Source organism: Buteo buteo, chromosome 1 (genome assembly GCF_964188355.1).
Source record: "Buteo buteo chromosome 1, bButBut1.hap1.1, whole genome shotgun sequence".
Classification (NCBI taxonomy): Eukaryota; Metazoa; Chordata; class Aves; order Accipitriformes; family Accipitridae; genus Buteo; species Buteo buteo.
Window position 1 is genome coordinate 69,436,058 of NC_134171.1, and position 26,324 is coordinate 69,462,381.

The following is a 26,324-nucleotide window of genomic DNA, read 5'->3' on the forward strand; positions in this document are numbered from 1 at the left end:
AATCAGAAAAACACAGAAGAACTAAGCCTAGACACCAAAAATGCTTTCAGTGAGATCTGTTTGCATCTTTCTAAGAACCAGACAAAAGGTCTACTCCAAGCGACCCTCTCTAACAACCAGAATATCTTGTATGTTATAAAATTACACAGCATAAAATCGAGACCACCAAAAGATGATAGGTTTGTTCTCATCATAGGTGTGTTACAGTGCTCATCTACCTGTCAATAGTGACACATGAGTCTCAAAAGTCTTCACAAAATATTGACTTAAATGTTCTGCCCTCCACTAAGATAATAATAGTGATATCCCATTAATCTGCCAGATACCCTTAACAAATAAACTGGTGTTCATTTTCCAGTGAGTTTCTTTCTATTTACCATAGGCAATGCATCAGCAGTTTAATGGTCAATATTAAAACCTGGATTATAATTTGAAGATTTAGGACAAAAACATGGTACTTAAAAAGTTTTAAAATTTGCCTGGGAGGACAACCATGCCAATGAACTAAGAAGATAAATTTACAAACATGCAGATATTATCGTATGCTATAATGAATATGGCAACACAGTAATTCCCTAAAATAATGACTTTGCAGTCAGGTTATGTTTTATTTATAGACTTATCATTTGTTTCAAAAAATGACTACCTGTTTCTTATTTTAATTAGTCACAATCTCCAGAATCCAATGAAGGGTACTAGCAGCACTAGACAAGAGAAGCCTCTTTTTACCCACAAATAATCCAACACACATTTCTTTGCAGCCATCAAACGCTACTTCACCAGCTCCATCCTTCCAATTAACCTACAAGCCCTTAGTGCTAGTTGCAAACAGGCTATGTAAAGCAGAGACACACTAGTGCTTGCCTCTCTTAAAGCTGATGAGTTGAAAATCACTCTTCCATCAGTCCCCAAGTGTTCCAGAAATTGCCTTTCCCCCTCCAAAATGAACCCCCATACAGTCAGACATCCCAAAACATATGCAATTTAAAAAAGACCTTTAAAGACATGTAAAACAAGAGTAGTAATATAAAAGAAAGACAAATTGTTCCTCTCCTTATATAATGATGGAGGCATTATTAATTCAATTGTCAAATTTGTATCTTTTCAGTTAGCAAATTTGAGTGTTGTGTTGATAAAGCCTTCTACCAATGTCAGAGAATTCAGGCTCTGTCCTAGTACTATAATACCCTAGTTCTATCTATGAGATGGAGCAAATTGTTTTCCTCTACTTCAGGTCTCCATTCATAAATGGGGATAACAGTGCATTTCACAACAGACGGATGTTGGCGCAAATGTACGGATAAGCCTGCTACTCACAGGCTAAAAGCATGTGCTTTAAAAACCATCTCCCTTCTTTGCTAGTGTTGATCATCCTGGAACATGGGTAAGCAACAGACAGTGCCTTGACAGTATGGAAGTGGGAATGTCTTTTTTTTTTTTTTTTTTTTTTTGTCTTTTTGAGAGAGTTTTACTAAATTGTGAACTGGAGGGCAGGGGAGATTCTGAGCTGCAAATAAGACTTATGAAAACAATAGTTATTGAAGAGTGAATGGTAAATATAATCGTTTAAAGGAAAACTGAGGCCAGCTACTTTCTTAACATTAATTTGTTTTTTAATATCAACTAACTTTCATCTGAGCAGTTTATGCTAACTTATCTGAATACAGATTAGGTGAGCTATAAGAGAAGGTTTCAATTACCAGAAGATTGTTGCAATTAAACCTGCAATGAGTAAGCAATTTTTGAATATAGTAAATGGTACCCTTTTCCTGATACTGCTGCAAGCAACCCCTTTTAGGGGAAAAAAGTGATGTATGCTCCTGCAATTCTTTTCTGAGAAATCATTTGCTCTTAATCAACAGTGAGAATAAATGCTACCTCCTACAGCCAGGTATACTGAGTATCGGGCAATTGTATCTCAAAGACCACAGACAGAAACACTGACGGAAAATTTTGAAGATAAAACAATTGCCTTTTAAAGAATCACTTAAGTCTTGATAAAAATAAAATTGAACAAGTAATTAAGTATTACTCTGATCTAATTAATACCGTTGATGCAACTAAAGGTAATTTGGGACGCAGCTAAAGTGACTCTTGGGGCTACTTTATTAGCAATAAATGAGCAAAAGGAGGCAAAACATAACAGGCTGTTGGAAGAACATCAGTTCAGTAAAATGGACATGAATCTAATGGAGATGTCAGAGTTTCAGAGTTATTTTCAGAAGGGAAGGCTATTAAAACTCTTTTCACCAATAAAATCAAATGATGCACCCTCTCGTAAACCAGACAGATTACTTGGACATATGCCAAGAATGCACTGAGATTAGGAACCGAATGGAGCAGGATAAGGGTAGTTGGATGTTTCTTGTCTTGGATACTGCAAAGATGCTTGTGTGTTATTTCTGAACAGTTATGTTCAGCATAGTTACTTTAAATGTCCAAGCCTAGATTTCTCAAGCACAACAGTACCAGGTGTACCATTATAGGAGAAGGAAGGAAAAAGATAAAAATAAGTAGATTAAATTAATGGTTCCATTCACGTGGACTTAGGTATTCTGTCTAGCCTGGTGGTCTCATTCATCCAGTGAAAGGTGTTGCCTAGACTTAGTAAGTACCTTGGGATTCAGGCATAATTGATTCAATTAAAAATAATAACATCTGTTTCTCTAAAGTGTTCTTATATATTTACAAATAAAATGAAAGTGATTATCCAAGTCCTACAGATGAGGAAACTAAGACACTGAAGGTTATGTGATTAGAATAAGCTTGTCCTGCAAGCTAGTGACAGTCTGCCAGAGTCAGGAATGGAACCAAACTTGATGCTCTTGCCCCTGGGTCATGTTGATTCCCCTTAGGGAAGGACTGCATATGTAAGTCAAATGCTGCATTTTTTTAAACATATGGGATTAGCTGCTTAACAGAAATATTAGTTTAAGTTTTGGATATTGTTGTGGTTTAACCCCAGCCAGCAACTAAGCACCACACAGCCGCTCATTCATTTCCCCCCACCCCCCAGTGGGATGGGGGAGAGAATTGGAACAAAAAAGGTAAAACTCGTGGGTTGAGATAAGAACAGTTTAATAGAACAGAAAGGAAGAAACTAATAATGATAATATTAACAATAATAAAATTACAATAATAATAAAAGGATTGGAATGTACCAAACAAGTGATGCACAATGCAGTTGCTCACCACTTGCCAACCAATGCCCAGTTAGTTCCCGAGTGGCGATCCTCCCCAGGCCAGCTCCCCCCCGTTTATATACTGGACATGACGTCCCATGGTATGGAATACCCCGTTGGCCAGTTTGGGTCAGCTGCCCTGGCTGTGTCCCCTCCCAACTTCTTGTGCCCCTCCAGCCTTCTCGCTGGTTGGGCATGAGAAGCTGAAAAACCCTTGACTTGGTATAAACACTACTTAGCAACAACTGAAAATACCAATGTGTTATCAACATTGTTCTCATATTAAATCTGAAACATAACACTATACCAGCTACTAGAAAGAAAATTAACTCTATCCCAGCCAAAACCAGGACAGATATATAGAACAAAAGTGAGCAAAAGGGCTCACTGACACAAGTGGGTCAAGATCAAGCCATATAATAATAACTAACATACATATCATGTATGAAGACAAACTATCTGGAACCTCAGATCACTGAAATTTGCTATGGGGAAAGATATATTAGGTTATTCGTTTTCTCCTGCCTGGTTATGGCTCTTTACTACAAAAAAGGTTCCTTTTATTCTTCTTCTTTTTGTCAGCAGGTCCAAAGGCTTTGTCTTCTCTTCCTCAATGCCTTCACTTCTCACCCTCCAGCTCAGGTCTAGTTCCATCTTGAACCTCCTATCTGTGCTTTCATACACTTCTCCCTGCACTAGATTCACAGTTCTAAGGCTCCACAGGACTCTCCCTCCTTCCCTACCCAAAATACTGAAAGGCATAGCACAGCAGAACAAATGAGGCATTGCTGGGAAAGGGGATGGGAAGCACAGAGCTTAATCCAGCTTCCAGCACTGTCTCTCCATTCTCCCATGCCACAATATCAACCCACAGCTCAACCCATGCATGGAGCTTGGAGAGGCAGTCACGATGCCACAAGGGGTGCCATAGCTGCTGATTCTCCATTCCTCACTCTTAAACATTCATATATGACAGAATTAAGGAAGACTTATACGGAACAGGTTACACTCTGTTGTTCTCATCCCATACACCCTAGTAAGACAAGAAAATGTAAGTACTAGTTATAAAGTCTATCCACAAGTGTTGTTTTGCTAAAAATACAAATGTTCCATGTACTTTTCCAGTCCCTTCTCTATAATTATTCCACTCATGTCCAGTGATGCACGTCTCAGATCTGATTAAATAAATTTTGGAATTGTAAAGCAGAAAGAGATATACTCATGTGTAGGATTAAAGGCCCCACTGAAGTCAGCAGCTGTTACACGCAGAGTGCTAAGCCTGCATGCTGAACAGAACAACCAATCTGAAAACAACGTGGGCAGCCCAATGCATTTAGAGCACTAAGACACTCGTAGGGTTTGAATGTACTGAGCTGCTGTTTTATTAACAGTACTTTCTACTGGAAGACTTATATGTACACCTTTCCAGAAGATGCTTTTACAAATCTAGCTAATGTACCATATGCATCTTGTACTAACTTTCTCTGCTAACTTTACTGACCTTCACAATAACAGACAGTACCTCATATTTAAGCAAAAACATTTCACATCTCTTTTTTAATTTACTGCTGCTATTACTCCAAATAATTAACTTCTACTCACTTACTCCTATCAATTAACCAATAGAAAGCAGGATATAAGAGCTATAAAATAATACTGAAACAAGATATATTATTTAAGCAATGAAGCTTGGGGCCGGAGCTAGAATTTTGGTCAAGTCGGAGGCTGAGGTTTTAGTCTACAGCATTACAGAAATGGCTAACTGCAAGTTTAGATCCAGCATAAATCTTGGCATAGCATGGTTCACAGGACTTCCCAGGGAAAGATGTGACAATCCATTCCCATTTATGGAGATGTAATTTACAGAATTAATCTAAATGCAAAGAATTGATGGGAACCAGAATATTGTTTTTCCTCTTTTCTGTTTATACATTTGCTTTGTAAATGCAGAAAGGGAGATTATATTCAGAATTTTAAAAGAAATAATTTTCCCAATCTCTTGTCCGAATTTATCAATTAAGTGTCATGTGTTAAGATGCTTAATTCTATTAAGGAGGAAAAAAGTAACTCCTCTTCATCCTTTTTTTCATTCTGGAGGGAAGATGTCCTCCCTTCCAGGTTGTCTCTTCAGAATGGTTTATTTCTAGTGAGTGTAGTCGATATTTCCCTTACACACCTTTATTTAATAATTTTATTTAAACTAAGACCCCCATCTCCAGAGCTGAATATCACAGAATTGTCATTAAGTTTGTAGGGTAAAGCAGCCTCGCTGCACTTGCAACTATGAAAACTCAAGCATACGTCACTTGTCTTACAGGCTCTGGTGCAATTTGCAGCATTTCATCCCTCTGTCCAGTTGCACACCTTGCTGGTGCAGCAGATTAGGTTCTGTGACTGTTTCTCAGCTGCCTAGTTTCCCAGACGAGCATATTATCTTAAAAGGCTGATGTGAAAATGTTTCTGCTAAGATGTTGACCTGTGATGATGCCCACCAAAATGTTCTATTCTGCTACCCGTTTGCTGAAGTACTAAACCAAGAGCAGAAAGCTAAAAGAACAAGAAGGGGAAGCCCATCACAGTCTGATTTGCCATATGTTATCTGTTAGAGCTCCTCCAAGAATATTGGTGGTATCTGCATGACCTAAAGGTTGTCAGGGAGGGGCTGATTATGACACTCATGTCTCTACTGGCAAAGAAAATTGTTTTACCAATGAGAAACAGAGTATCATGGTAGGTGGAGTGATAATGCTTAGACCTTTTGTTTTCAGCGAGATTTTTGATTCTGAACATCTGCCAAAAAACAATGCTAACAACACTTTATAATGCCTGCTGATTTATATGGAAGTGACACCAGAAGAACTTACTAGGAAGGATAAATAAAACACCAACTGAATGACACCAAAATAGAATAATAAGTTTAATTTCAGGCTAGTGAATGAGAATGATGTCTGGAGAAGATCTAATTAAGAATTAGAGAAGGTCTATGAAGATAGGTTATTATAATGACGGAAACAGCACAGCAAAGTATGTCTGGGATACCTGTCATTTCCTGTCTTCGCCTGCCCACATGACCTAGGAAAAGATGGAGGAATTATACTGAACAAGAACTAAGAGTTCCTCATGCTGAGTTACTAGTAATAGGAAAAATATTCTCTGACAGAAGAAAGTGGGAACAAGTTGTGAGTCTTTTCAGAGTGTTCAGTGACAGAGACCAGTACAGCAGAAATAAGAGGCCTATATATTGTGTATTTACTGCTATGCATTGCTCTTCATAGTAAAATTATTGTTCTTTAAACACAGTATCTGTAGATTGGGGAACATACTACCTGAAGGTTTCACAGTTGTCTTCACACACGTCTCATGTTCTGTTCACAAAAAAAGGTAAGGGAACTTTAAAGGGAACAGTAGCAAAACACAAACACTTACATATATGTTCATGAGTGCTTTGTCCATCTCTTGCCTTGACTGCTTGCCTAATTTGCAGCCTCTTGAGATAGGAATTATTTCCTTTATTACCTAAAGTATTTATATGCCAATTCATTTGTAAAATCATTCTTGTCCTGCAGATAATCTGCAGGCAGTTTGTTAAAATATTATACTGCTTTTCTGTGGACATTGAGTGAGATCATATTGTGACAGAAAAGGACTTAAATGCAAGGTTCAAGCAAACGACTTGAACTTCACTCGCAGACTTAACTGCAAGGTTGAAGCAACTGATTTATTTGAACTTCACTTACAGACTTAACACGCCACTATTGCAGGTTTTACAGATACAATGGAGGAATGCACTATTGCAATTTTTTAAGGCAAGAGTAGTACATTATTACAACCACAAGTGATTCACAGACAACCACAAGCGTACACGTTTACAAACTTAAAGCATAAACAATATTCACTTACCCCTCCAGGTAAGGGAAGTTACCTCGACCGGTGTCCCGATCAAGGAGGGGAAGGGTTTCCTTCACAAGCTAACTGTAGAGTTGGAGAAGTGACTCCCCCATTTCTAACCTGAATCTTAGAGTTTTTATCCCAACTTGTGGAATGGTGTGTATGACTATGTCTGAGTGGATTATGATACATGACTAAATGGATTATGTATATCTGAGTGGAGTTTCCCCTTATCATTCTTTTGCTGGTCTGTGATTGTTTGAATACACAAGGTTGTCATTTGAAACTGAAGCTGAAGCCCTCCAGGTTTTGGGTTTTTTTACCTTGTTTCCTCAGGCAACTGAATAGTGGTTGGATTGAGACTCAGGGCATACTATTTGTTAAGGGATTTCAAGGCTCAGTTCAGGTTTTGGTTCTTTGAATGGTGCAGCCACTGCCCTGTTTAGTTTAGGGTTTATCAGACAACCCAGGGTTAAGCTGTCTACACAGCTCCCCGTGAGCCGAGTCGTCTCTGCAGACAGACAGGGCCGCAAGGCAACCCAAGGCTGGGTCACTTTTGTAACCCCCCATGAGTCGCCTGTGTGCACTAGACATGGTGAAACTCATTTGTGAACTATGAGCCGGACAATCCACACACATATGCTTACTATTTCTTCACTGGTTGCAAATAATTTGTAGCCAAGATTCTGCTGTAAATACTAATATTTAGGAGTCTGGTACTTCCGTGAAAGTTCCTACCAGAACATCTGTGGAACTGAATTCCCCAGCTGAAGAAGGTGGGACAAAGAGTTGGAACAGTCAGATTTTATTTTTTGTGAGCATAAATGTCATTTCAAAGTTGCTTACATGTATTTCTTTAACTAACTGGATAATGCCTTCCAGTGTAAGTTCTGCTGAAAGATTAGATTCCTGATGGAATGTAGCATTTCAAGGAGCCTACATCTACTGGAACATTGTGATTTCATTCCACTACACCTGAAATCTTACTTGAGTATAACCCAACATACAGCCTTCAGCAATCTCAGACCAGTCAAATACTACCAAGTAATTGTTGATGATAACTGACCAGTTAAAGAACACTTATATTTAACAAATTTGTGTGATTATCACATGAAAAATGTGCTGAGGACAAAGAGCGTAGTGAATTCAGCAGCACACTGGGCAAAAATGGTGTCCTGGTTTCAGCTGGGATAGAGTTAATTGTCTTCCTAGTAGCTGGTACAGTGCTGTGTTTTGAGTTCAGTATGAGAAGAATGTCGATAACACACTGATGTTTTCAGTTGTTGCTCAGTAGTGTTTAGACTAAGTCAAGGATTTTTCAGCTTCTCATGCCCAACCAGCAAGAAGGCTGGAGGGGCACAAGAAGCTGGGAGGGGACACAGCCAGGGCAGCTGACCCAAACTGGCCAACAGGGTATTCCATACCATGTGACATCATGCCTACTACAGAAACTGGGGGGAGTGGGGCTGGGGACAATTGCCGCTCAGGAACTAACTGGGCGTCAGTCAGCGGGTGGTAAGCAATTGCATTCTGCATCACTTGTATATTCCAATCCTTTATTATTATTATTATTATTATTATTATTATGGTCAGTATTATGGTCATTCTATTATAATCATTATTGGTTTCTTCCTTTCTGTTCTATTAAACTTTCTTATCTCAACCCATGAGTCTTACTTTTCCAATTCTCTCCCCCACCCACTGGAGGGTGGGGCAAAGTGAGTGAGCAGCTGTGTGCTGCTTAGTTGCTGGCTGGGGTTAAACCATGACAAATGGAAATTCCTCTAAGGTTTTAATTATTTTCAGAAATAACTAGGCTACTCAAATGCACAGATGAAATAATTCATTTGCCATCCACAAATTCACATAAAATGATCCTTTTTCACTCTCCATTTGGATGACAGGATACTGCAGCAGAAACTAGAATGTTTGCCTGATGGGCTATATGTTTTTATTCACGCATATCCAGAAATAATGGCAAGAGTCCCTCAAACTTTCAAAAAATTTTTTTCATCCAACAGAGACCTAAACTATGAAAATTTCACCTGGAAGCCAGAAGTTTTCAGAAAGTTATGAGCTGCTGAAAATGGGGGTAGCATGGAAAACGTCACACAACCTGAACAGTAGTAGTCATTTTCTCTCCTACTGTAATATGTTACAATATAATTTATTCATGTTCCAAAGTACAATAGGTAAAAGTAATGAATTCTTAGTGCTGGAAGAGTTAACCCAAATCCTATAAAAGTCAATACAGTTTCTCATGTGTAAGATTAAGGTGGGCGTTTTGCCTCAATTAACTGTTTTCCAATTGCACTAAATGAGCAAGATTCCATTTTGGTTGGAAAAACAAAGTGCTTGTCAAAATGCCATTTCCTACTGTATTTCAGTTTTCTGCCCTGGGAAAACAATCCCTAATAGCTTCCCCCTGCCCCCATTGACTAGCTCCCTTCACATTTTCCCTGCTTTTTGGAATAATTATAGCAATTCCTAAGCATAAAAATGCTTGCTTGCAAAGTACATTGTTTTAAATTAATTCTTCAGATAGGAAAGCTATTCAGAAATTAAAATGTGCTGTTTTCTAGCTACTGTGCTATAGTGCCTCCTCCTGCTTTTTTTGTGATCATCTCTACTTTTCATACTGCAATGAGTTCCTTTTGTTGTTCATTCCACAGAATTCTACAGCTTGATTTTTTGTTAGTTTATTTTTTAAACAGAAATTAGATTTTTTCACCCATATAAAAATCTGTATACACTGGATCAGAATCAGGGCAGGGTATGTATTTAATTATACAGCATGTCTTATCCTTGAAACGTTAATGGGTAAAGACAAAATTTATTTTCACAAAAAAAAGTTAAGTCCCTAATGTATTTAAACCGATTTGAGTTAATAGGCAGCATTCACTGCAAAGTTTGTTTTTATTCTACCTTTTTTTTCTTGAAACCATCAGAAATTTCTGTTTTACAGTAAAGATTGCAGTCTGTTCTAAGCAGGCCAGGACTTCCAAAGCATTATTTAAATGCCTCAGCTGAATACCAGCATTCTTTCATCCCATTTCACACACTGAAGTACCAAAAGGGTAAATAACTTGCAATATCATTTTTGACTGACTTGACTTTGAAAGAGGCACAACCTACATAAACAACTGAGCAGTTGTTTGGTGCTTAACTGGATCTCTAAATGATCCCATATGCTAGTCTGCTAATGCTGGTAATGATTATAAACACCTCAGTTCACCATATTAATGAGTTATAGCCAATAGAAAAGGACAAAATCTATAACTTTTCCACAAACTTAGTTAAATGTCAAGGTTTTTAAAGGCCTAGTTAGCAAGTATATTAGATGAGATATGTCAGTTTCCCAATTTACGACTCTGACTTGTCTCTTGTGATTCCTTATAGCCTCTAGCCATTCTCCTCTTACCTGAGGCATTCTCTGGCAAAAACCTGATGCTTCCAGTCATTCTGCATTCTTGTGTTCCTTCAAAAATAATTGGACAGGCACCTCTCCATAAACAATCATCATTAGTCACATAAGGTACACAGATAAGAATACCATACAAATAAGTTTCAATAGAATGTCTCGAGCCAAATAATAATAATTTGGCCAGCATGCTAAAAATGTGATTGACAGGGAGTTAATGCACTTAACACTTTTCCAGCAGGCTGTTAAAATTAGTTCCTTGATGCTCAAAAAGTCCTGCTCCCAGAAAAGTGACACCGACATTGACCAGTGAGTTTGTTGCTGTTCAGTAACCTGCTCCATTTCCAGACTGTATGATTAAAGTCATTATGGGAACTGTCAGTAGGAGGGAAAAAAATGAAAACTGTCATAAGAAGCAACTGTTGGAAATCTTAGGATTTTTTTATAATGCTAAACTATTTTAAAATATTGTCTGTAATTTTAATATCACAATATCCAGCCATATAGTAAGGATCCATATAATAAAAGAAATCCTCTGAGGTTATACCCTAAATGGTATACACATCCTTCTTTATTACATACATAGTAGAAAGGAAATTAATCGTAAATTTCCTTTTACATGAAAGAAGAGTGAATTAGCTTACAAAAAAGAATCCCTATTTTAAAATGTTACTATCATATTTAAATTCTCTAATTTAAATAAATAGAACTAGAGAGTGGGGGGAGAAAAAACAAGAAATTACAGTTGGCAGAATTTTGTTAAAAGAAAAAGCCTGTCGACAATGTAATAATTTCTAACATCAATCCTACAGAGCCAATTAGTTGCTTCATGTGAATGTACTAAATTAGAATCATAAAAATGTCCTAATTTCAACTTAAAACTTTCCTAAATATATTTAAATACTTGATGCAATTATATAGGAATAATTTCACAGAATAATTTACACTCTTAAATACCCACTAAGCTCTGTTTTAATTGACCCACTGAATGCACTGTAAATTGTTGTTAGTTATATAGAGATCACAAGACTTACATCATGCATTGCTCAAATAGACATAAATTATAGTATTTGTTTTGTATTTGAATAGTTTGGTAGGCTTTACTGATTTTTTTAACAACTCCACAAATACTTAAATCTTAAGGTGTTTAAAGACTTGGGGTTTTTCATTTCCAACATAAAGATCTGACCCTTTCCTTACTTATGTTTAAAATATTTTTATAGATCAAGAGGGTGCATAAGAAGATAGTGTCTTTATCTAACACAATAATACCAACACTATAATTTTCTTATATTTATTTTTCTTTTCTCACCTGCTACGTCTAGGTTTTGACATTAAGAATATTGTGTTTGATATTTTCAGCATTAAAAACCACTTTATGCTTTGGTTCCATTTTACTCCCAGTCAGAAAGATCAGAAAAAGCTCAAGTCACACAGTGAGAAACTTTATCCACTGAATGAGACATTATCCATTCCACCAGACTACAAATCAAAGAGTATCTCTTAGGCTGCTTAAAAATTCATTTTAAAATCTGATCCTGATTGTACTTTTATGGTAATTTCATACCATCAATCATCCTTTTACCTTTAGTCTCTAGGTCCACTGCTTTCCCCATAGATCTCATTCGCTCTACCTCATTATAATTCTTTAGGTGAGAAAACAGGGTAAGAAACCTTAACAGAAAATGAGAGAAAGATGTAAATTTCTCGAGAAAAGTCAGGTTCACTAAGAAGCATAGCTAATGATATGTTCTGATCTGTGTTTTTTTAAAAAAAATTAAAAGATGGAGAGGAATAGAATAGCATGAAAAACACATTTCCCATGCAAATAATGTGTTTGTAATCTGTATTCTAACTCAACAATATCATTTATACAACTAAGCTGTCAAAATAGCTTCTTAGATGGAGTTCCTTAAAAAAAGAGCAAAAGAAAGATTTTTGGAGCTCCACGGAACTTTTCCTTATTAAGCGCTGAACTTCCTACAATTCTGCACTTGCCATTACAGCTAAGGCTGACCCAACTTTGCTAATACCATAGATTATGTAAATTGTAATAATTAGGAAATGGAACTAACCGTAGAGTGCTAGAAACATACTGATCAAAACCTAAACTTACACTACATCGTTGTATAAAATGAATATATAACCTTGTTTATTTCTTCAGCAGTGCTGATGCCTTCACCAGGAAACAGCTGATCACAGAAAGGGAAAGCTACTGTATATTGTTCTGTCAACCAGTTCTCAGTGGCAGCTAAAATTCTTGGAAGTAGTTGAAATCTAGTCTACATGTGCTGGTTTCTACATGAGTCATACTCTCCCAGAAGTCAGTATTATAGTTTCACTCTTTTCATTTGAATCCTGGCCGTAATGAAAAGCCTTTTTTACAGCATTGAGAGATATGACAAATAATGAACCCACTATTCGAGACATCTAGACTGGAAGAAAAACTGTTGTTAATCACAAGGGAAAAGAATGATTTTTCCAATACTGTGGGCCCATCCATGTTACAGTTCCTAATGTCTTTAACAAAATGTAGCCATAAACCACTGAATACTGGTAATAGCAATAATCCCTCCAAAATGGTTTGTTACCAGCAGTTAGTGACCAGTTTCCTAGTTAATGGCCTGAGGGGAAAGGCTTTAAAAAAGCTGTATTCACTGTTTCCTCTCAGGCAATTTAACTGGCTGCATTAAACTGTATTTTCATTGAGCTTCCTAACATTTGTACTCTGATAAAATTCTAGTCAGGGAAGGAAATGAGGCAGCGGTGGAGTATGTCATCACTGTACTTTGTACAAAAACATTTAAAAAAAAAAGTTATTGAGTGTCTTACTACTCTGAATTATGTTAGGATTTGGTACTGATAGTAAAAATAAATTTTAAAGTCTTTAAATATCATGTAAAATTAAAAGTAATTAGCAGTTTTATCTGAAGAAAGATGAAAGAGTCTTCAGCTTTATGATATGATACAATGCCCTTGAAATAATTAGGGAATACAAGAAAAAACATTATATGCTTTCATGCAAAATCAAAATGCTAATCTGAAATGCTCATATATTTTCATAAACCTAGTAAAAATAGTACCTTATTTGGAAGATTATCACATGCTAGCATGATACATGGTAATATTAAAAAGTTAATAAACCATGAGTACAAGAGGGCATATAAAACAATTAATATACAGTTTTCATTTGTATTTTACTGAGTTAATACATTGTTTTATAAAGTGCTTCCAACTATGTCACTGATGTACAAGCTTACGCAAGTGGGATTTTTTTTAAATATACTTGCTTTATCCATACTTTATAAAAAACATTTTCAGTAGATGAAAATATTGTACAGCACAGTGCTCTATTAAAAGGTAAAGCAAGAATATTCCTTCACTATTTTAGTTGTGTAACAAGCTGTAAGTCAGTCAAACACATAAACAACACTAAGCTGATTCCTCTGCCTGCCTCCACAACTCACTGGGTTTAAACGGTATCTCTTCGTTTTTTGTTCAGATGGGTAAAAAGACTCATTAATCAGAAACTTTTTCCCCGAGTATGGCAATAAAGTCAAAGGAATGATTGGCATTACACAGAACACTGTAACATACACACAGGAATATAGGCTCTCATTAGGCACGGCATATTGAAAAAACCCAAAACAAAATACTCTGCATCTTTGCTTGCACTATATAGGATGAAGGAATGATAGAGAAAAGAACCATGCATAATGTGTAGGGAATTGGGGGTGACTGGAGAGAATCTGAGGTTTCTGGAGTCCCAGCACGAGCAGAAGGAATCAACTCTGGGAGACTGTCAGCCTGCCTTATAGCTTTGGTGAAAGGTTGTAGGTGGCACAATCCCAAGTGAAGTTGCTTTTGTGCAGGAGACTGATGCGAGGGTTTGTTGGGACAGAATTATTCCATTCATGCACAGCCGGTGTGAGACACTGGAGCAGTGGGTACCACTACCCAGCTGCATTATATGCCATAAGACTTAGTGAAACTGGCTTTTTTTCATGAACCTTGCTTTTAGTTGAAGTGCCATTGGAGCATTTTTTGCTGTCAGGTCCCAGTTCAAGCCTCTCTAACACCCACCATAGGAAGAATCCTATTCCCAGCAATGTTGGATCTACAATAACTACCATATGCAGTAGACTACCATTTTACAGAACTATCGATGTGTTAAAACTGCATTCTCGTGCTGAGGTGGGCTGTTCATTCTAAATGTGTCATCTAAGTCAACTGAATTATGGTGAGCAGAATGAACTGTATCACACACAAAAATTTAGAAATAAATAGATGTGGTGGTTGTTGGAAACACACTGTTCATGCAGTTAAGTCGTCATAGGATGTCTTAGGTAAATAAATAGTGGTAATAAGCAGCATTAAAAATGACTGAAATGGAACAATTAGGTAGCAACACTGGAATTTTAATAGAGTTAGGTGGGAATGTGAAGGGGACAAAGAAAACTAGCAAGAAGTGGAGTGAAGGGCTTATGCTTTGAGAAGAGAGACAAAGATTTTCATGGGAAGCAAAGGCTGAATACCCTTGGGAAAGGCCCTAATCAAGAAAGATGCTTATTTTAAAGAGGGGATTTTATGTCACATTTACAATTTACAATTACAGCAAGCTGAAACATTTTTCTTTATTAAGAGAAGAGTAACTACACTTTTTTTTTCCTTTGTGTGCTACATATGAGAGGACCTTGAAAACCTTTTGGGTTTTGTGGTTTTCCCAGCCTTCTTAATCCTCAAAATATCAGATGTTAATTCCAGTTTTGCTGGAGGACATCTTTGTGGATGTACCTCCTGTACCTTAATTGAACTGATAAGAGAGAAGGGACTGAACATTTAATAATAAATTCTTCCTTCAAAAAATTAATGAAACAAGAGTATGAAACATTAATGGAATTACTTCATATTAAACTATCCAGAGAGGTGCTAAACATGAAGGGCCTCGTCATTCAGGTGACTGTATAGGTTAAGCGCTCTGTTTGGATAGAAGTGGATTGGAGGAAATCTGGGCTCCACTGGACGTTGTTTCATCTCTAACTCCTATATGAGGCTGAGCTGTTCCACCCCCTTGTCTGAGACCAGGCAAGGTTTCAAAACATCAAATTGAAGGCTAGCTCCTTTGAGCTGAGGGACTTCTCAGATCAAAAGCTGAGCAGAGGAAGGAAAAGAGAGTGGACTAAAAGCAAGAGAAAGAGATGAGAGAGAAGAAAGGTATTTTCTTGGCAACAGAGCTGGCTTGGTGGTGTCTGATTTGGATATTTTGAAAGCAGAATTACTTGTGTGCAATTTGGATCATCTCTGTTCAAACATCTTATGTTCTTTTTTAATAGAAACGCACCTGGAAGCTGGGGCATTTCTCTTTTGGCTGTAGAAATCTTAATAATTGTAAAATCCTGATTCTGCTAGGACTTTGGATGCAGCAGTATTTGTTTCACGCTAAGTTGACAATTTCTGTCAGATTCACCACAAAAGACATCTGACATAGGAAAAGTTCCTACCTCTGATAGCCTCTGTAGAAAGAGCTGGACTGGTGATAGCAACTTGATTTCTAGACAATTTTCTTCCACTGATGATAGAGCAACAGCTGATGACTGAGGTGGGAATTTGAAGAGATTGTAGCTGGTGGGTCTTGTGTTTAACAGTGTTGTGGCAATTTACAGAGATACAGAAACTGCCAGTTATAAAAATAAATGTTTTAAAGTTACTTCTCAAGAGTATTTTGCCATAAGGATGACTGTATTGCCTACCAGTTGTTTTGCAGGAAGTTGTTTGCTCAGAAGCCTGGCAGACAAGTGCCCTGCTGGTGCCAAAGCAGTGATTCTTTGCTTATTTGGTTTGTTCCTTACATTCTCCAAAGAACTCTCAACTTGTTTCACTTCCCAATGTTTTATTTAAATCTCAGTAAGATGATGGAGCATGGGAAAAGACCTCCTATTTCATGGCTGATCCTCCTTTCAAATCTCCAGGCTCAAACAGAATTGCATAGTATTACATGACCCTTTGCACTGACTGTTCTGTCAAAGCTTTGGCTGCATACTGCCCAAGTGGTCAGTAATGAAATGACCTCTACCATGATTTCTGCAATATTAGCAATGATGTGAGAAATATAGCTCTTCCATTAAAAAAAAAAAAACAAAAAACAGAGAAACACACAACAACTTGGTTTTCTTTAAAATCTTTTTCTGCTTTACTCCTCATGCTAATACATTTGTGACAAATATTATTTTCCCAGATGACACTTGTAGAGTAGGTCTATAGGAAATGTCAGCCAGAGACAAAAACTCCTGCATTAATGTGCATTCTGAAAGCCTTCTCATTATTTCTCATGCCAACTAGGGGCTTACTAAATAACAAAATAGAATGCAAATAATAAAATAATGCAATTAAGCTCATATAAAGTTGGGGTGCTACAGAAATAGCAGAGGAAAATTGCACACAATATTTATGTATATATGATTCCCTTAAGAAAGATGGGGTGCTGATTTTATGCATACATTATATTCTTATCACTCAAATCTTGTGGGGAAAAAAAAAAGAAATTAAGGTGATACTGTGCTATGGAACAACATACAGTGATGAGTACAATGGACTCTGTCAGGGGTCATCTTTATGGATCCCTTTGAAATAAATTTCTTTATGGGAACTGCAGTAGGGCCAAAAAGGAAAGTTAAAAAAATATCCCCAAATTTATGAGATTTTTTAAAATGAATGAGGGTGATTTCTTAATCTTTTTAGCAGATTAGATTACATCTAATGTTTGCAAGGAATTCTTCTTTCCCAAATTTCTGTTCTGAAAGAGACAATGGGCAATCATTCCTTGACCACTTTCTTCATATTAGTAATGGTTATACAGGCCTCCAGCTATTTTTCTTTTAGTCAACTCTTTCTAGTTTATGTAAGCCTTTCTTTTACAGAAACTATTCCCTACCCTCAGTTGTCTAGATGATGATGCATACATCCAAGGATGGACTTCCATGGGGAATATCAAAGAGACAGGAGGACTATATACACAGTACTAGTCGCCTGAAAAATGATGAATGCCCACTATGTCTGTCCAGTTCATCCTGCTCTTAGGAATATAAAATGGTGAGTTTCATAAATATGCTGATCCAGAAACTAAAGCACAGTATGACACATTACAGAGATTCTGTGCAATTTTCTTTAGCAAGACAAATTACTGTAATCTATTAAAGGGATTTTTCTTCAGATATTATTTTAACAAGGAAGGTTCAGAATGTTCCTGATACCAAAATCAAAAAAGGGTCTAGGGCAAGAAGAAACATTCTTTTAACTATCTTAAAAACAATCTAATTCAAGCTTAGAGCAGAGAAATCAAAGATAGCCAGTTCAAGAGATTACACTCATCCACTTAGGAAACAAAAAGATGTGTGACCTGGATGGCCAGTTAGAGGTAAGAGTCCCTGTAGTTTGGAAACTAGAAAGAAAATAATTGCACAGCAGCAACTGACAGAACATTACTAAGAAATTTAGTGTAAATCATTTCAAATAAATTAGAACATGCCTGCACACGGCCAAGTGGCATTTATCTAAATAGCAGGGGCTGGCATAACCTGAAGTGGAACTCAGCTTCATGTGAATGGCTATAGCTACTAAGGAAAATCTCCTTTTTTCTATTATAATAATCTCACCATTAACTTTTACCCTTAAAATTATGGGGCTCTTAATCAAAAGAAAGGGTTGAGTCCCCACCACATATACACAGATATGGTACAAAATTAATGTCCCAAGCAACAGAAATAAATACTGAATCTCACTGGATTCAGTAGAATTATTCTCTCTTCTTACTGTTGGAGCATTCCTTTAGAAAAAGCCTCTCTCTATCATAAACACAATATCATAAATCTAAGCAGTAGAGAAATATTTAGTTAAAGCTATAATTATATATACATGCATATTAACACATACGCATCATTACAGCCTCTTGCTATTTGCCTTTGTGTTTCTTTAGCGAGCTATCAACAAAATTTTCCAGGGTGATTTTTTTTGGAAAGCATGACGTTGAGATCCTTCCTTAAGTAGTCATAAAGTTCACACAGTCATAAAACTCCAGGAAAGGAGTCTTGGAGAAAAACCTTTCATATAGCTAAGAATTTTTAAATAAAATTATTTTTTAGGTTAATAAAATTTAAACTTCAGATCATTTTTATTTAATCCTTAGTATATTTAATAAGTAAACGTAAATGAGACTCAATACAATTACAGGAATTAGCAACAGAATTAGCAACCCAGAGCATATCTAAGGAAGAAAAAATAAGCTCTTTCTCTAACATGCTACAGATGATGAGCAATAGTCTTAATTTTAAATAATTTGAAGGGGTTTAGATGCTGCAGTAGGGAACAATCAAGTAATAAGACACAATTTTCTCTGCCTTCCAAAGGGTCCTTCTTTATCTTGTGTATCCTCCTCAGATTAGCTTGTCGGACCTGACTAAAGCATTCTAAGTAAGGATATATTTCTTTTAAAGAAGTTGGATGATATTTTCAACCCATTTCTTTACATTCTGCTGCTCTTCACCATCCTAAGAGTATTTTTATTCTAGCCTAACATTAAGGACTTTAGAGAGAGCATTTTAGAAGTTGTATTAAATTGTAATTTGTTTCTTCTTAATTTGTTATTTTGTCGACATGCTGAAAAAATGCTGGAAATTACTTACACGTATTTATAAAATGAATTTTTTTTTTCAAAACATACAAATCAGCATTACTAGGAATGAAAACCCCTCATGCACCAAATCACAAGTAACATGCCCAGACCTTTTTAGACAGCTCAGAAAAGCACTTCAAAAGTCTGTGTTCTACAAAGCCTATGCGAGTCTGACATAAAGAGTGATCTCTGCTGAGAAGAGCAACAAAAGTGCTGGTTGTAATTGCGGGAGTAACTTTGCACATAAAAACAAGCAAAGCAGAAGACACTGCAAGTTACTTACATGGAGTTAGCAAAGGTCCAAGTGTGTGTGATGCACACCCCCAGTAGTTCCTCTGCTCCAGAGCAATGGCAGCAATGGCAATAATGGAAAGCCAGTCCTATGCATCTGAAAATCCACAGGAGAGAATGCTATGAAGAGTGTTCACTAGCAGTGCCTGGGGAGTTACTTTGCTTTCAAGAGGCTGACTGTGTTCTTTGTGCTTTTGGAAGCATCACTAAAAAAAAAAAAAAAAAAAAAAAAAAAAAGCATTCTTGGACCCAAGTTTTGTTTTCTATTGTTGAAAATTATTTCTGAATCCAAAAGAATATAGCTTCGCATCTGTTAGGATCTACAATGTTGAAAAGATCAAAAACTTATTTTGGCTGTTAAACTGAGCAAACACAGTATGGAAGTTAAAGACAAAACACCTATAGAAACTCTACTTTTAGACATTACGTTTTTGAAAGAGTGCATGTCAGCATAGAAGACAACATACTTTTCTATTAAGTTTTGTTTATAATTTTTAAATTGTCTGTGTATATTTTGGGGTAGATTCAAAATTTAACTCAAATTTGAAAAATATAATTCTGTGATATGATCTCTCCCCACCCTCACCCCCCCCTTTTTTTGCTTTTTATCTGCTTCTTCTGTTGACAAAAACTCAACTACTTTCAATGTAGTTTTTCTAGTGTCTCGAATGTGACCTTGATTACACCTTCTTCTGTTAAGTCTTCAGAACACTTTTGTCACAGCCAGCCATACTTTTCGTGAATAATACTAAACAGCTTGAGAATTTATTCAGTCTTCAGTTCTAACTGTATCTTTTTCTGCTGCCTCTGATCAATCTGTCTTGAGCGCCGCTTTACCCCGGTGTATTGTTTTCTTTCCTGCCCATATATCTGAACAAGTCTATTTAGATAGTCTGTTTCATCAGTTTTAACATCAAACTCTATCATTACCTGTTTTGCCTTAAAAACAATAAACTTCCTGGAATCCCATAACATAACATCCTAACTTCAGAGCAGCTGTCTACCTAGTAAAATAAAAACATAACTTCATTATCATGTCCCAGCATCCCTGGTTAGCTAAACCCAGCTAGCTCTGGAAACCATAGCCCACAAAGAAGGGTGCAGCACGAGCTTTGTGAGGCAGGACTCCATAGGATCCTTCTCCCAGGATCCTTGGAAACACTGTACTTTGGTTGTGGAAAGCCAGCACAGCCCTCGATCTGACCACATATAATTGAGGAACTACTCTTTCATGAGGGCCTTATTCCGTATTCTAGTCTGAAAACTTGTTTCTTCCTAATTGTATTTAATACGTGCACTGTCTCTGCCACTGCAGTTCCCACACACTATCCTGAAACAAAAGCAGGAGTTGTGAGTATGGTCAAATACTTTGTTAATAATTCTTTTATCCCAAAATACCATATTGCAGTATGATAATTTTTTACTAAAACATTTTCTGCACTGTTTATGTAATATCACTTATTTATCCTCACATGAGGATAAGAGCATAACACCTGCCAAATCAGGCAGAAACAGAAGTCTTCTGTTTGTGATAACATGTCTCTGACCTATAAAAAAAGTATGTGACATCTCAGTGCAGAATTATGACACAATTTTCCCCATTTGGATGCTTCTTTCTCGCACTTCCACTTATTCCAGGTTTACGCTCTGAAACAGTTATATGAAGTCTCTACCCCTTTTCAAAGCTGGAGTTCTGTGGTTGAATACTAAGCTATTTTTTTTCTTAATTTACTATTTGTTGCTCCTTAAAAAAATTTGTTTATTCCCTTTTAAAATTCTATTAAAATCTCTAACACAGTACAGTGATGAGCCACTAGCCTTATTATGTGCTTATAAAAACACATATGTATTTATATATGCTAATCCATTTAGAATACCCCTTATTTAGGAAATGTATTATTAATTACGATCTCAATAACTACAAAACAACTAAAAAGCAATGCATTATGAACCATTCTAAAGGTAAAAATATTGTATTTCCTAAAAATATTCTTTAACAGGCATAAACTCTGAAACATTTGTTTTCCTGACTTTTTTTATTTAGAGACTAAATCTGAAAATCTCATTAATTTAATTTGTTTCTATTTCCATCACATGATAAAATAAGTGAAAGGAGGTCATAGGCCATGTTCTCAGCTGGCAAAAAATGGCGTATCTAACAGAGAAATGCTTTATGCTAGCTGACAATCTAGCCCCATGTTTCTAAACATTACTCATTTACTGTTTTAAACCCTATTTTTAATTTAAAGAGTATGAGCCAATGGAATTTGGAATATATGAACAGAAAGCTGTGAAGCATACTGCCTGTAATTACAGAAATGAATGTCAGATTAATACCTAATATTAGTCTTTGCTAAGATAATCAATGTTCCTTCTAGACAGAAGAAATGCAAAAGATTTCCTATCTGCACTTTAGAACAGAGCCCAATACAATGCTACATGGGAGTAACTTTTTACAGTGGAATTTATACAAGAAAGTATGCAGGAAATTCACTGAAGAGGAGATGGTGACATACTATGTTGAAGGAGAAATAGCCAAGCTGAAAAGAGGCTATATATAGGATTCTTAAAGTAGTGGTGAGGGGATAAATCACATGTAATACATTCAAAAATGGTCTTGGCAATTAGGAATAAATGAGTCAAAGCTGAGATGAAGTTTTAAACACAGAGAAGGATCCAAATATCCAGAGAAGAAAATCACTCTGAAGGCTGGACTGATTTCAATGGTATGAAATTTAAAAGTACAGAATACAAAATAACATATTTAGGGACTAAATGTGGAGAATGTTTCTGCAAGATCGAGTTAAACTGAGTGGGTTCAATTTTCAGAATTATTGTTATGTAAATATCTAAAGCCTGGAGAAAGAAGTTGCAGTACAGGGGAATGACACCCTTTAGTGACAACTTTGGAGGCACAAAGTCCAGGGCATGTGGTGCTGGAGCACACGTTCTTTCCACTTGGAACAAGGTTCTGACTGGAATTGCATTTGAGATCTTGGACTAAAAGGATCAGTGTCACATTATTTGCACTTTTCTAAGTCACCTTCAGCTCAGCTAATCCCATCTCTGGCAGGAAGAAACAGGCTACCTCTGCATTTACGAGCTTGTCAGATTTCCTCTGATGGTCTGGCAACTAATACCATGTTAAGACATCAGATTTGGAGGGCTTGCTTTGACTTATCTTTATCCCTGGCAAAACGGGTTTGAAAAACTGGGCTGAGCAGCCACTGCTTTGCAGCTACAAATCTGGCTACTGGGTTTGAGTGGTTGCTGGAATGTTCTTTATCAATGTCATAATTTTAAATTTTCTGTTTAACTCCTCTACCAGCCATAACTGATCATATTCTATAGCACTTAACCTATTAGAAACACACACTGGTGTCAGACCAAAATCTTACATGGGGATTCTTAAACAGAAATCTACTCTTTTCCTTTAAGTCTACCTCCTCTGCTGGAATTTCCTTCTCAGGTAGAATTTCTCCTTCCAGCATCAGTCACTCCTTTGTCTCAGCTCTTGCAATGCTGTATAGAAAAGGTCAGCTCCAAGCAACACTACTTTGTGGCCTTCTCTTTACCTGGTACTGGATATCTCTTCTCATCTCTGTTGGATGCAACAGTGCTAGTTTCTCTTCTTTCTGAAGTGGCTTAGGAAGGGGACTCTTCTCCATTTCAGAGTCCGCTTCTTTCCTCCGTTTTTATTTAGAAAAGGATGGAGTGTAAACGTCATCAGTGGCTTCTAACACAGCACAATTTCCCTGGTACCCAAATATATAAATCAAAGCCACCACTATTAATGTTTTTTGCAGGTGAGATGATGTGCTAAAAAGATACTTTATGTTCCCCTCCCTTAAGAGAAATGCCAGATAAAATTGTTACTCTGTTTAAATGGTGCGTGACTGAAGATCTTGTCAACATGGGCAATAAATAGAAAAATAAGAAGGTACTCCCTTCATCGGGATGTTCACACCTCATAACTCAAACCTATCCTACCGAAACTAGCTGAGAATGAAAAGCCTGTTTACACGTTAAATCTGCCCTGGACATCTCACCTTTTCTTCAAAACTGCCAGGTGTTGTACTTGGCAACGCTGATATCAGTCCACTGGATATCCAGTTGTATTTACCTGCACTTTCACTCTTTTTTCTCAGCCAATACCTGGCCCGACAGTCTTTTTCCTCTATTTTCACTCAAGGAGTTTACTCAACAGGTTTTTAATAACTTACCTTCTTCCATTAATGTTAGTTATGACTTCTTTTCTTCACATTCTAACTACTATCTTTAAATCTTTCATCCTCCTCCACACTTCCTGATCTTTCTTCATTAACCATTTGTATTTCTTTGAATTACCTGCTTCGTGTTAGAAGTTTTTCCCTTCTTCTCCCCCTCTTTCAATCTTTCCCTCAATGTCAATCTTTATTTCAATCTTTATTTCAATCTTCATCTTTTTCTGAAAAGTCATTCTCAGTTCCCGCATACTTCCATTTCCAAAGGATTTCCAATCAGTTTGCTAATCCATAAAGTTATATTCCTTTCTTCTTTCTGGAGATTATTCTTCATTGTTCAGTTCTTACTGTCTGTCTGCATTACACCCACCTTGCACTGAGCCACCCAGCTAGACAGCTGCAGCAGCTGTTAGTTGTTTAGGGCAAACCTACACATGGAGTTGATATGATATCCAAGGAGCAATAAGAACCCTAATGCTCCTTGCATCCACACATGAAACATCATAATGTTTGCTAAAGAAGTCGAGCAGGCATAAAGCAGCCAGGAGCCAGGGCTCTAGTTCTGCAGTTGCACCGGTACGCTCAGGGAGAGCTAGAGCTCTGCTTTACATAGTTGTTTGTGTACATTTACAGGCTGTGACTCAGCTGGGAATGAAAAACAACTAGGAGATGCTAAGGACTCTCACTTTCCACATGTTTTGTTCTGCCTATGACGAGTTTCAGGTCAGCTCAAAACACTGATGAACGTATCAAAATCTGCACTAAAAGCGCAGTGTGTTACAGTGGATCTTTGAGTGTTTGAAGTCCCTTCTTGTTTAAAAAGGTCCTTTGCTATATTTAACTGTAACATTGCAGAGAGGCTTAGCATGAACTGTCAACATCAGATGTAGAGGGAAATTATGAAGTATGCCAGATGACGAGGGGTGAAACTGCCTGCCCATAAAGGCATACTGTGTGATCTGCCCGTTATTCTGGTCAGACATGAGCTCTGCAGGACATAGCAATGGCTCCCTACCTCACACAGCCCAGTCCAATGTTATGTTACAAAAAGCAAACTGGACATTTTTCCCCCCTACTAATAACTAGCAGGATCTCACCTATATAATTGAAGAGTGATATAACTACTTTAAATTTAACCACTTAACATTTAATTTACTAGCCATGAGTATATATTTTGGTTTTTAATGTTAAATTAGGTGAGTTAGTTTTATAGTTTGTGTTTTTATAATGCAATACAATTCTAGGCAAAAGAACAACAGAACAGATATACAAGGTGAAGACACTGTATCATAGAAGAAAGAGCCCTCTACCTCAATGAATAATTCATCTGTGAACCATGGACGTGCTAAAAAGCTGAGAACAATAAATAAACGTAATTTACACCACAGAGCTTGGGAGTGCTGAGCAGGGGTTACTCACTCCAGCTCAAAGATAGTGGAAACAGTTTGGTTCTAGCTGCCCTGCTGAAAATACCAAGACTGTTATCTACTATGTTAATATAATCAAAGCTATGATCACAATCTCTTCAACCTCAGGTGCAAAGAAAATACTACAGCAGAAACGCAGCTGTCGATTGTTTCTAAACCAACTGAAGAAAACAAGTAGAACATGTTGCTAATCCAAGATGATGACAAGAGTGTAGAAAATTAAGAGACCTTCACTCCAAAAAGATTTTCAGTGGCTGGAGGGAGAAAATGTAGGAAATATACTGTGGGCTGTAATAATTGCTGTCTGCCCTGGGAAATGGCATCAAGGCCAGAGCAGTCATGGCTCCATGCAAGCACATCCTCTAATTATTGAAAAACCTGTGTAGAGTCTCAATGTTAATCAGTCTCTCAGAGACTTCAGCTTTATGTGGTTAGTGCAGATTTATGGCATTTTTCTTTTCTTGTTATTAAAACTGATATTTCACAAGGAAGAAACTATCTCCAGACAACTGTTAAAATGCAAAGTTTCAGTCATAAAAGAGAACTGCAGGATTATTCTGAGACTATTCCACAGAGAACCCAAACAAGAAGGGTAAGAAACAAAACATCAAAGACACAAGGAAAAATGGAAAAAGATGAGACTTTAAAATATTAACTAAAGATGCAACAGTTGGCCTATAGATTCAAGAGGTTATAGTGTAATTAACTAAGTGCTTGTTACAATTAGGGAAATAAACAGTGCATATACCAATGCAACATGAATAATACATAACTATCAAAAAGTAAAACAAATTGAGAGGTTTGCATGGCCACATTACCAGAGGTATTTGCATTATTGTATCAAAGATGTCCTTAGAAAACAAACCGGGAACTTTAAGATTCTACTCCATGTCCACAGTTTGCTTCCTTTTACTAGTGCTGCAGTAGTAGTATAATGTACAATTTCTGATTATTCCACTGGGATGATTTTAAATTATATTTTGGTCCATAATGCTGAAGCAATTTTGAAATATTATACACAATGGTCTTTGCCAAATAATATATTTAATCAATAATGTTTCAGATTTTCTACCAGCTGTGTCTGCGAATTTCTAGCAAACAAAGTGGAAAAAGTTGTGTGTCTCAAGATCTTTTCTCTTACTCTTACATATTACATCAACCCCTACTTTCCAGAAGTACCTGCCACTTCATAAATAGTAGAACCCTGGGAAAGTTCATAGAAAT

At 36.8% G+C, this 26,324-nt stretch overlaps 1 protein-coding gene across 7 annotated transcripts in view; it reads left to right on the forward strand.

The window, feature by feature from the left end:
• Positions 1-26,324, forward strand: part of TTC29 (tetratricopeptide repeat domain 29) — a 374,033-nt gene that overhangs the window by 191,344 nt on the left and 156,365 nt on the right. The window contains exon 1 of one of the 7 annotated variants that reach the window (XM_075035202.1): positions 6,501-6,563. The exons of the other annotated variants lie outside the window; for them this stretch is intronic. The gene's annotated coding sequence lies outside the window, so the exon portion shown is untranslated. Of the gene's footprint in view, positions 1-6,500; positions 6,564-26,324 lie in introns of those variants that run through there. 7 annotated transcript variants of the gene reach the window in all.